Raw genomic sequence first — 12,855 nt, forward strand, 5'->3', positions numbered from 1 at the left:
CTGCACGGTGATTAACAAGTTTGTTGCTTCTGAATAGGGGTTGGTGTATGAGCCCTGTACACCACAAATAAGTACTGTAATGCAGTGGTTCTCAACCAGGATACACATTCCTGGTAGTACGTAGAGGTCTTCCAGGGGGTACATCAACTCATCTAGCTATTTGCCTAGTTTTACTACAAGTACATAAAAAGCACTAGCGAAGTCAGTACAAACTAAAATTTCATACAGACAATGACTTGACTATACTACTCTGTGTACTTACTTTTCAGTGTATAATATAATATCTATATTCCAATTGGAATATAAGGATATGGTAAAAATGAGAAAGCAAGCAATTTTTCAGTACTAGTGTGCTGTGACATTTGTATTTTTGTCTGATTTTGTAAGCAAGTAATTTTTAAGTGAGGTGTAACTTGGGGGTATGCAGGACAAACCAGACTCCTGAAAGGGGTGCAGTAGTCTGGAAAGGTTGAGAGCCACTGCTGTGTGTGTGTGCATGCCCGCGTGCCCGCCCATCCTTCCCCATCCCTCTCTTGGATGGGATCAAACTGCATGTCAGACTCTATAGTGTCATGAGTTTAAGAGATTCCTCCTTAGCTTAGGTGGTAAGCACCTGTGTTTTTTGGATCAAGAATATATTGCTGGTTGCTCTGAAGATCTGAGTAGCCATGGTGTGCAACAGTGACATCTGTGAAGTTCCTATGTAGTGATGGCTCTATTGAAATGACATTAAGCAGAAGAGAGCGAACAGGGAATATATTTAAGGATCTTTGGGGATAGGATGCAGCCCCTCCAACATGGAAGCATTAACATTAGAAAAATATAAATAAGAATATTTGGCAAGAAAAACTGGGTAAAGGAGGGTATGATGGGGGTGTGAAACTTCTATCAACCCATCTGTGATGCAGGCAGACAAGATGCCAGCTCTTGCCAAGGCTTTATGCCTCAGCTAAGAATTGACAAATTAGTTGCGGGAAACCAGTCTGTCTCACCTATGTGTTAGTATGGTTGAGATGGGTATTGAACTTATAACAATGTGTTTAGAGTTTATGAAATGCTTATAAATTGCTACATGCATTAATCTCATTTATTATCAGCTTACAGCAGGTAATCAAGGACATTTTTAAGTTTTTGCTTTGTAACAGTAAGAAAAAAAAAGGTTTGCTCTGAAACGGTGAACCCAGTCCCGAGGGATTGTCTCCTGCCCATCAAGAAGCCCTATCAAAACTAAATGGGCCCTTGTGGGACATCACAGTACAAAGACTTTGTTAATTGTTCCCTTGCACCCATGAGGAGGCTACCTGCAAAAGGGCTGGTCCCATCAGCTTGAATTCTGGAAGGAAATAAATATAGCGGACAAAAAATCATCATCTCTTTTGCTGTTTGAACCCTCACAGGGCTGGAGCTACAAAACAGAAGTTGAGATCCCCAGGGTCAGCCTGGCTTAGCCCTAAAAGACATTCAGAGCTGGCAAATTACTTCACCTGTCATTTTTTAAAACCAAAGACATTTGTGTACATCTACACTTGCATGCTTTAACCTTGATATGAACTTATTTATTTTCTTAGTTAATAAATCCTTAGATAGACAACACTTACAGCCAGTCCTATAGTAAACTTTGTACCTTTGATCTCATGCCAAATTGACATGGGGTAAGAAACTGGTACTTTGGGACTGGGAATAACCTGAATAGTTTGTGATCTTTGATGTATAGCAACCATCTATCAGTAAGTCCAGCTTGCCTGAGTGGCAAGATAGACTGGAATGCCCACAGGGACTGAGACACTCCATGGTAAGACTGTTACTGCTTTAGGAGTTCACGTGTTACTGGGTCAGTGAAATCTAATTATAGAACATACCACCAGTTTGGGGTCTCTGCTCTGCTCTTAACAGCCTACCCTGAGTTTGGCACCCATGATCATGAATCTCTCTGGATAGCATGACACCATCTTTGTGAATCTGCGCTATCTGGAAGTATAACTGAAATTAGCCCCACCCTGATTTCAGATAATTTTGGCTGCTAGGCAAACTATTCACAAACAGTGACAAGGAACTGCAGTGGAGGGCGGAGTTTGGGGAAGGAGGCTGGAAGTCCAGTTCAGACTTTTGTGCAAGTGTAATGTCTCAACATTTGACTAGCCGAGTGAGGAGTCCCTCTCTAATATGGAAATAGTGCCTATATGTAGAGTTGGTGAGAAACCAGAATTTCTATTCTGTGGGAATTTGTTTTTGGTCTGCATTGGAACAAGAAGAAGTTTCCCAGAGAATAAAAAAGTTGATTTGTGACCAAAAACATTCAAACACTGAAATGTTTCATTTCGATGATGAATTACTATATTAGAGTCAAAATGCAATTAATGGAAACAAATGCAAAATTAAATTATTTTATCATATTGAAATGGTGTTCTGCATTGTTTAAACTTGGTTGTTTCATTTCTGTGATTCCTTGTGTCTCCCCTGCCTCTTCCAATCAAAAAAGAAGAAATTAGCATAGAATATCAGGGTTGGAAGGGACCTCAGGAGGTCATCTAGTCCAACCCCCTGCTCAGAGCAGGGCCAATCCCCACCTAAATCATCCCAACCAGGGCTTTATCAAGCCTGACCTTAAAAACCTCAGAGGAAGGAGATTCCACCACCTCCCTAGGTAACACGTTCTAGAGCTTCACCACCCTCCTCATGAAAAAGTTTTTCCTAATATCCAACCTAAACCTCCCGCACTGCAACTTGAGACCATTACTCCTCGTTCTGTCAGCATGGATTCACCAAGGGAAGGTCATGCCTGACTAATCTAATCGCCTTCTATGATGAGATTACTGGTTCTGTGGATGAAGGGAAAGCAGTGGATGTATTGTTTCTTGACTTTAGCAAAGCTTTTGACACGGTCTCCCACAGTATTCTTGTCAGCAAGTTAAAGAAGTATGGGCTGGATGAATGCACTATAAGGTGGGTAGAAAGTTGGCTAGATTGTCAGGCTCAACGGGTAGTGATCAATGGCTCCATGTCTAGTTGGCAGCCGGTGTCAAGTGGAGTGCCCCAGGGGTCAGTCCTGGGGCCGGTTTTGTTCAATATCTTCATAAATGATCTGGAGGATGGTGTGGATTGCACTCTCAGCAAATTTGCGGATGATACTAAACTAGGAGGAGTGGTAGATACGCTGGAGGGCAGGGATAGGATACAGAGGACAGTCTAGATCCATCCTCTTTGGAACCCCCTTTCAGGTAGTTGAAAGCAGTATCAAATCCCCCCCCCCCCCATTCTTCTCTTCCGCAGACTAAACAATCCCAGTTCCCTCAGCCTCTCCTCATAAGTCATGTGTTCTAGTCCCCTAATCATTTTTGTTGCCCTCCGCTGGATGCTTTCCAATTTTTTCACATCCTTCTTGTAGTGTGGGGCCCAAAACTGGACACAGTACTCCAGATGAGGCCTCACCAATGTCGAATAAAGGGGAATAATCACGTCTCTTGATCTGCTGGCAATGCCCCTACTTATACAGCCCAAACTGCCATTGGCCTTCTTGGCAACATCTTGCTACATCTTTTTATTTTGACAGAGCTGTGGTTTTGGACTGAAAACTGTCTGCTGAAAATTTTTTGGCCAGCTCCACCTATATGGAAGATAAGCTCTGCTACTCCACCTAGTGGAAAGAGCCCAGAGCAACCCAGCTCTTGTAATGAAAAAGCAACAAGTATCCAGAGCCAAGGCACTAGGTCCTGTGTATTTGGATGACTCCATTAACTTTTAATTCTATCTTATATAAAAACCACCACTGAAATGTATCTGCTTCCAGGGAGGAAGTAGCAACCAACTGGCGGACAGCACATTACACAGAAGTGTGAGGAAAGAAATATTTTGCTGAGGACACCAGGGCATTCATTGGGATGGGGATCCTTAATGTATATTCAGGACTCTTTTTGCTAAAGAGAAAAAAAAAACTCAAATCAAGGGAGCAGATTCCTAAACAAGCTAAGTGTGAAACAGCTGAGTGCTTGATTTTCAGATGACTTTAAATATACCAATCCAGCAGTTGCATAGGCTAATAGTTATTGGAGGCCATTTGCCCATGCAGTTATAGGGTTTAAGCAGTCAGGACAGTAACCACATATTGTATGTTACATATTGTACCTTGCTTAAAAAAAATCATCCCCATGGCATCTATGAAATAATGGTTTCCATACTGAAGTACCAGGGATGGCTTTTGCTTAGATTTTGTGGAGAAGGCCAGGAGCACTGGTGAAAAGACCCTTGAAAATCTGATGGATTCTAAAAGATGGCAACCTGTGAATCTGCTCACATCACAATATTTCCCCAAGGTCCCCTGAAGGCTTTGCAGCTCTGCACAGCCATTAACATGAGCTAATGCCTAAATGGAACAATTTGCCCCTCTGCTAGGACAATCAGTTACAGTCACATGCCCCAACCCCCAGATTTGCTGGGCTGAGCATTCCAAGTAACATCTGCCAAACCACTGCCCTCACTCTGGGCCCCAGCATCGGCAGCTATGGGTCATCTTTGGGTTACGCTCAGGATTTCTGAAGCAGCAATCTCTGGAGACAAGCATGAGGAAGTCCGTAGGAATTAGTAGCCTGCAGCCCTGCACAGATGGAGCAGATGTGTAGAAAATTAATCATTTTCCAGGGAATCGTGATCAAATTGGATCATGAGGGAGATCTGATTCCAAAAGAAATGTTCCTGATTGCCACTAGTGTATTCTCAGTGACGTCTGAGGAACATATAGAGGTAGCATGGAAATAAAAAGCCAGCTAGTATGCAAGAGCAGTAATTTAGATTAAAGCACATCATGTGGAATCCAATATATTTCCAGTGTAAATAATTACTCCTGCCGACATTCCGCATGTTCCGCAAGCCCTGGCTTTAATGGGAAAGAAATAAGGCTTCACATTCAGGAAATGCATGCAGCTCAGTATTCAAACTTTAAAACTGAGGGGCCACACACTGTTTCCAAAACACTTTTTTGCATGTTTATTTTATGGGTCTCTTGATCACAACCTAAATCCTGACTGTTCTTCAGCAAGCCATTAATCTCCCAGATAGCAACTTCCTTGAATTCCATGTATCAATAAAGAATCAGAGTACTTTCAGAGTCTAATGTTAAAAGAGGCCAGAGGAGAGTGGGGAGAGAGGGGCCTTAATTTTAAGAGATGTTCTCCTGGCATCTAACCCCCTAGGCCCTAGTGCTGTCTGCATAACCATCCTACTTAGGGTCTGATCCTGTTCTCACTGAAGTCTATTGGGGCTTTGCCATTGATTTCAGGGGGAATGAGATCAGCCCCTCTAAAGTCAGGCTCAGTAGAGAAGAAAGGCTAGATTATCTGCAGCATCCAGTTTCCACTGAGCTCAGCATCAAAGAGGGGCTGTCAGGGAGCACCTCACCCCCTTCCCCACAGGTCCTGGACACCCAGCAGTGGAGATCACCTACCAGGGACTCCCTATCACTGGGTCAGTCACCAGCAGAAGATCTACAGGAAGCTTCTGCTCCCACTGCAGATTGTCAGCTCTGTCTCAACACATATCCTTCTACTGAACGTTTTAAGGAGGGAATCTAGAGTTCATGGAAGAACTAAGACCACAGCCCTGGAAACTGAAGCTCAGCCTCCACAGAACAAACACAGGCAGTAGAAGAGAAATCTTCCCCGCTGATGGGATTCACCGCTTCTCTGATTGAAACCACCTTTAGGGGTGAGCCCCATTCTGTCCTTGACCTCTCTGCTGAGCCTGCCAACAAGGGTGTCAGCTGTGCTGCAGACACCACCTAATAAAAGCTGCACTCAGATCATGGCCCCTGTCACATAAGTCACCAGAGAACTATAGATGGTAACTGCTACTAGCCTGGTTTTGCAGATGAACTGATGGCCTGTAGTTGAATTAGCAAATTCAGAATCTCACATTCTGACAGTAAGTTTACCAAGCCCCTGAGCCATCCAGCCTCCTATATGGCAAACATCAATTTTATATCAGCGTGACCTTTACGCAGAAGGTATGTAAGCATCTCCATAATTATTCAAAGGAGGGAATAGCAGTAAGTATCTGAAGTGCTAAAGGAATGGGAAGCACTTATGTTCATAGCAAATTGAAATGCCCTAAATCTATACCCTCCATATTGGTAAAGAGATAAGGAGAGGCCTGACAGATTGAATTCCTAGCCCTACAGCTCAGAAGACATTAGACACCTCAAGAACGCACAAAAGGAAAGACACTCACTTGCTGTACCTTTGCTAGTTGAAATAGCAAAGTTCTCAACAGAAATATCTGAGGGATGCACCTTTGTCTGGAAAATCATCAAGAATATATGGAGGGGAAGCCTCCAGCATTTTCACCTATGCTCTACCCCTACCTACACACATACACCCCTTATAATGGGACACTTGTAATTCCAAAGTTCCACACCTATGTAATGCACTGGATAGGGGCCACTCCCCAGCTGGGGCACTCCCTCTTGGCCAGGCATGGTACAGCAGCCTCTTTGACTTTGGCACCCCTTATCCACAGTCCCTCCAAACCTTAGGTGATTGGCTCCTTCTCACAATTCGTCCCTCTGGCCAGGTTGCTTCTAGTCCCAACACATACTGGGATAATAAAAAGAGTCCCAAAAAACAGAAGCCTGGTGACCTTATCTCAGGCCTACAACCCCACCCTGGGTTCTAAAGCTCTTCTCCCCCCTCCCAATCACATCAGGTACACTTTTACATCTTCTTCCTTGAGAGACAGTAGGTAAACACAAGCACTCCCTCTATTCTGGGCTCAAGTCCAAAGGTGCTATATTAAGCAGCTAAATTCTGCTTCTTCAAACACACTGCTGTTTCCCTGAGCCACTTCATACCTTCATCTGCCTTCAGACCCTTCCACAGAGCAACCAACTCCTTCCAGTGCTTTCTCTCAAGAGGTTCCAGCTCCTTGTGCCACTTCCAATTAGTTTGTGGCTGATACTGAGGCTTTTAAGGTTCCCTGGTAACACACACATCCTCACAGGATATGTCCTCAACAGCTACCCAGAAGGCTCTTCCCTAAATGCCTTTCCCTAGCAGCTCCTCTTCTCAGAATCTTCCAGCACCTGAGCTCTGGTAGCTTTCTGTCAGGTCCAGGTGCTCATTAGCTGCTAACCAGCCACAAAGCCAGTTAAATACTTCTAGGTAGGCCAAGATGGAGTCAATCTCCTTCAAGAAGGCTGTCATGAATAGACTGGGCCCTAACTGCCCTTAAAGAGGCCAGCCACCCTATGATCTGCCCCTTCGCTTTTATTGATGAAAACAATTTACAGGAGAAATAAAGAATCATGCAGATGAGGCTACAGAAAGAGTCCTTGGCACTAATGGAAGGAATCCCACAGCATTTTCAGTTTCCTCCATTCATAATTGTGTCCCTCTCATTTTGGGTCTTTGTCAAATATCATGTCCCACTTTTGGGCCTTCACTAGGCGAGGGGTATGGGTGCATACACACAATCAAAAGAGTAAGACAAAGAATAGAGCAGGTCAGGGCAACTATCAGGCCATTATCCATCCAAATGCCATGTATGTGTAACCCACACACCTTCTGGGTGTGGTGTTCTGTCCCATTTAGTGGTGTGGAGACCACTTACAGAGCAAGATAAAATGAGTCTGCTCAACAGCTGTAGCTAACAGCCAAGTGGTTTTTAGCTCATGCTGCAGAGGCTCATGCACTAAGCTCCAGAGGCCCCAGGGTTGATGACAATCGGGGTCTGTTGGTGTTACATATGCACCTACAATTCATTGGCAGCTGCAAAAATTTGAGCACCATCTTTGTGGGCACAAGCAATATGCCCACAAACCAAGAAGCTGGGCCAAGGCCTAAAGCATCACTATTACTTGCTAATACGGTACAGTGGCCCTCAATGAGAGTTAACTGCCACCAGCCATTTTTCCCTCTGGTAAAGACTCACAGCAAATACAGAGCCCTTCTCTTCAACCTAAGTTACATTCATTCCACCCATAACTTGCTAAATCCAGGTAACATTTCATAGAGAGACTCAATCTGCAGTAATCCTACTGGGCTAAGAACAGTTAATAATAAAATGCAGAACAAGTGCCTCAGAACAATATTGTTGCTGTTTTTTCAGTGGCAAAAAATGATTAATGTTCATTAAGAAAATAGCACTTCAGTGACTATGACTTATGTGCCATTATTATATATCACCCATGTGCTACACTGGAGCTGCAGAGAAAACTTTACGCCTGCTGATCAAACCTAACAGCTGCATGACAGATTTCTTGGTATTGCTCAATTTAGAATCCTGTGTATGTAGCAATGGCTCAGATGGTAACGTATAGGAAGAGAAAGCAGGGCGATTCACAAACCTTGCCCAGGAACATCATGTAATGGTGTAAGTGTGGAATCACATGGGGAGCATTGCAGCAAGCAAGGATGCTCACTCCCCCTCACTTCCTGCTGCTGCCAAAGATTTCTCTGCTGATCGTTACAGGAGCAGCAAAGTTCTAACCGGCTGGATTGTAATTTTTCAGCATCGTTAAACTATAGCTGCCGCTGTGATAGAAAAATGGCAAAGGGTCACTTTATAGTGTTATGTATCTATATGGAAAATACCAACAATGATGCCCTGTTTAAGGTCTCAAGAGAAAGATGGTAATAATCAATGCAGACAGCACCTCTACACAGTGCTGGGGCGCCAGTGGCTCCATGGAGCCAGGCTCATACTCAGAAGGGGCCCCGGCCTGCTCCGCTTGCACTGTGCCCCGAGACCCTGCTGGCTCCCCCCGCCCACCACTTGCTCCTCTCAGCCTGCCCGCCGGCTGGCTGAGGAATCCTCTCCATCCCTGTCCCACCCCCCTACTTCTTTCTGCCTTCTGGCTGGACCCCAGTGCACCTCCGGCTGCAGGTAGTCTCTGCTTCCCACCACCTGAGGGGCCCCACCTGTCTCCCCAGAGCTGAGCCGCCTGGGACTGGTGATGAAGCCTGGCCAGTCTCAGCCAGGTGGAGGGGGAGACAGCGTGGAAGGCTTGGCTGGGCCCCTCCAGGCAAGTGCGTCTTGAGGGAGCCCGTCCGGGGCAGGCCCTGGCCCAGCTGACTGCGCCACTTCCGAGGGGCCAGAGCGATTCTCGGCCCTGGGACCAGCCCTGGCTGCACTACTTGCTCAGCCCGGCAGACCCAGTCGCCTCTCAGCAGGGCCAGTGAGTGCAGCCAGGAGGCAGGGCTTAGGGGAGTGGTTTTGTGGGGAGTCTGGGGGGCAGTGCTGGGCTGTGAAGGGGCAAGGAAGATCTGTGTGTGTTGAGGCACTAGGGAGTGGGAGTTCTGTGGGGGGTGCTGAGTAGTTGTGGTGGGGCTGTGGGCAGGGGTGGTGTTGTGCAGGGCACTGTGCATTTGTGGGTGGGTCTGAGGGGGCACTGGGCATAGTGGGTCTGGGGGGCTCTGGCCATAGGGAGTCGGGAGTGTTGGGTGTGGGGGGATGTGCATCGCGGCATAGCCCCCCCCGAGAGGAAGGGGCATGCTGGCAGCACAGGGCCGGGCAGGCCACTGTGTGTCTGGCAACTACCAGTTTGTAAATAGTGCCCTCGCATTGGGCGGAAGAGGGCAGCCCCTGCCATGCCATGCCCCATTGCCTCTGGCTGGCCCCTTGCTCCGGGGACTGACCTCCCCGTGCCATGCTCCATTGCCTCCATGGGGGCCCACAAATATGTTTGGCGCCGGGCCCACAAAAGGTTAATTCGGCCCTGCTACCATTGCTAGTATTACAGGGCATTTTGGGGGGCTGTGTGGCTAATATTGTAGAATAATATTTCAGTCTAAATATTCATAGGGCCTCATTCACCATAGTGTCTGAGCACCTCCAATGGATTTAAAAATAGAATAATAATAACAGTCACTTTCCGCTTCTTCCTTCCCAGACTGGAAGAAGCCTGGCTTGATTGGTTTACAGTTTTGTGTGTTGAGTGAGTGTAGGGTATAGGCCCGGGACAGAGCCCCTCTTTGTGGGAAAGCAATGTGAAGCAACGAGATTTGCATTTAGTTCTGAGCAGAGTGAACTCCATGGTCATTCTGAGATCATGCAGGAGTGAATTCAAGAGCTTCTTGTGAAAGTTCTGTCTCCCACACTCATGCACCTTCTTCTATTGGTTGACACTTTCATTGTTTCAGTGGAATACTGCTGTCATGGGAAAGGAAGATTCTAGGACCAGTCCCATGGGAGACTTTGAATGTCACAACGCATCTTAGGGTATGTCTACACTACGGAATAAGGTCGAATTTATAGAAGTCGGTTTTTTAGAAATCGGATTTATATATTCGAGTGTGTGTGTCCCCACAGAAAATGCTCTAAGTGCATTAAGTGCATTAACTCGGCGGAGTGCTTCCACAGTACCGAGGCTAGAGTCGACTTCCGGAGCGTTGCACTGTGAGTAGCTATCCCACAGTTCCCGCAGTCTCCGCTGCCCATTGGAATTCTGGGTTGAGATCCCAATGCCTGATGGGGCTAAAACATTGTCGTGGGTGGTTCTGGGTACATATCGTCAGGCCCCCGTTCCCTCCCTCCCTCCGTGAAAGCAAGGGCAGACAATCGTTTCGCGCCTTTTTTCCTGAGTTACCTGTGCAGACGCCATACCACGGCAAGCATGGAGCCCGCTCAGGTAACTGTCACCGTATGTCTCCTGGGTGCTGGCAGACGCGGTACTGCATTGCTACACAGTAGCAGCAACCCATTGCCTTCTGGCAGCAGACGGTGAAATACGACTGGTAGCCGTCATCGTCGTGTCCGAGGTGCTCCTGGCCGCGTTGGCTGGGAGCGCCTGGGCAGACATGGGCACAGGGACTAAATTTGGAGTGACTTGACCAGGTCATTCTCTTTAGTCCTGCAGTCAGTCCTATTGAACCGTCTTATGGTGAGCAGGCAGGCGATACGGATTGCTAGCAGTTGTACTGTACCATCTTCTGCCAGGCAGGCAAGAGATGAGGATGGCTAGCAGTCGTACTGTACCATCTTCTGCCGGGCAGGCAAGAGATGTGGATGGCTTGCAGTCCTTCTGCACCGTCTGCTGCCAGCCAAAGATGTAAAAGATAGATGGAGTGGATCAAAACAAGAAATAGACCAGATTTGTTTTGTACTCATTTGCTTCCCCCCCTCCCCTGTCTAGGGGACTCATTCCTCTAGGTCACACTGTAGTCACTCACAGAGAAGGTGCAGCGAGGTAAATCTAGCCATGTATCAATCAGAGGCCAGGCTAACCTCCTTGTTCCAATAAGAACAATAACTTAGGTGCACCATTTCTTATTGGAACCCTCCGTGAAGTCCTGCCTGAAATACTCCTTGATGTAAAGCCACCCCCTTTGTTGATTTTAGCTCCCTGAAGCCAACCCTGTAAGCCGTGTCGTCAGTCGCCCCTCCCTCCGTCAGAGCAACGGCAGACAATCGTTCCACGCCTTTTTTCTGTGCGGACACCATACCAAGGCAAGCATGGAGGCCGCTCAGCTCACTTTGGCTATTAGGAGCACATTAAACACCACACGCATTATCCAGCAGTATATGCAGCACCAGAACCTGGCAAAGCGATACCGGGCGAGGAGGCGACGTCAGCGCGGTCACGTGAGTGATTAGGACATGGACACAGATTTCTCTGAAAGCATGGGCCCTGCCAATGCATGCATCATGGTGCTAATGGGGCAGGTTCATGCTGTGGAACGCCGATTCTGGGCTCGGGAAACAAGCACAGACTGGTGGGACCGCATAGTGTTGCAGGTCTGGGACGATTCCCAGTGGCTGCGAAACTTTCGCATGCGTAAGGGCACTTTCATGGAACTTTGTGACTTGCTTTCCCCTGCCCTGAAGTGCATGAATACCAAGATGAGAGCAGCCCTCACAGTTGAGAAGCGAGTGGTGATAGCCTTGTCAAAGCTTGCAACGCCAGACAGCTACCGGTCAGTTGGGAATCAATTTGGAGTGGGCAAATCTACTGTGGGGGCTGCTGTGATGCAAGTAGCCCACGCAATCAAAGATCTGCTGATATCAAGGGTAGTGACCCTGGGAAATGTGCAGGTCATAGTGGATGGCTTTGCTGCAATGGGATTCCCTAACTGTGGTGGGGCCATAGACGGAACCCATATCCTTATCTTGGCACCGGAGCACCAAGCCGCCGAGTACATAAACCGCAAGGGATACTTTTCAATAGTGCTGCAAGCTCTGGTGGATCACAAGGGACGTTTCACCAACATCAGCGTGGGATGGCCGGGAAAGGTACATGACGCTCACATCTTCAGGAACTCTGGTCTGTTTCAAAAGCTGCAGGAAGGAAGGAAGCCCCAGACCAGAAAATAACTGTTGGGGATGTTGAAATGCCTATATGTATCCTTGGGGACCCAGCCTACCCCTTAATGCCATGGCTCATGAAGCCGTACACAGGCAGCCTGGACAGTAGTCAGGAGCTGTTCAACTACAGGCTGAGCAAGTGCAGAATGGTGGTAGAATGTGCATTTGGACGTTTAAAGGCGCGCTGGCGCAGTTTACTGACTCGCTTAGACCTCAGCAAAACCAATATTCCCACTGTTATTACTGCTTGCTGTGTGCTCCACAATATCTGTGAGAGTAAGGGGGAGACGTTTATGGCGGGGTGGGAGGTTGAGGCAAATCGCCTGGCTGCTGGTTATGCGCAGCCAGACACCAGGGCGGTTAGAAGAGCACAGGAGGGCGCGGTACGCATCAGAGAAGCTTTGAAAACCAGTTTCATGACTGGCCAGGCAATGGTGTGAAAGTTCTGTTTGTTTCTCCTTGATGAAACCCCCCATCCCTTGGTTCACTCTACTTCCCTGTAAGCTAACCACCCTCCCCTCCTCCCTTCGATCACCGCTTGCAGAGGCAATAAAGTCATTGTTGCTT

Source organism: Natator depressus, chromosome 9 (assembly GCF_965152275.1).
Source record: "Natator depressus isolate rNatDep1 chromosome 9, rNatDep2.hap1, whole genome shotgun sequence".
Taxonomy (NCBI): Eukaryota; Metazoa; Chordata; order Testudines; family Cheloniidae; genus Natator; species Natator depressus.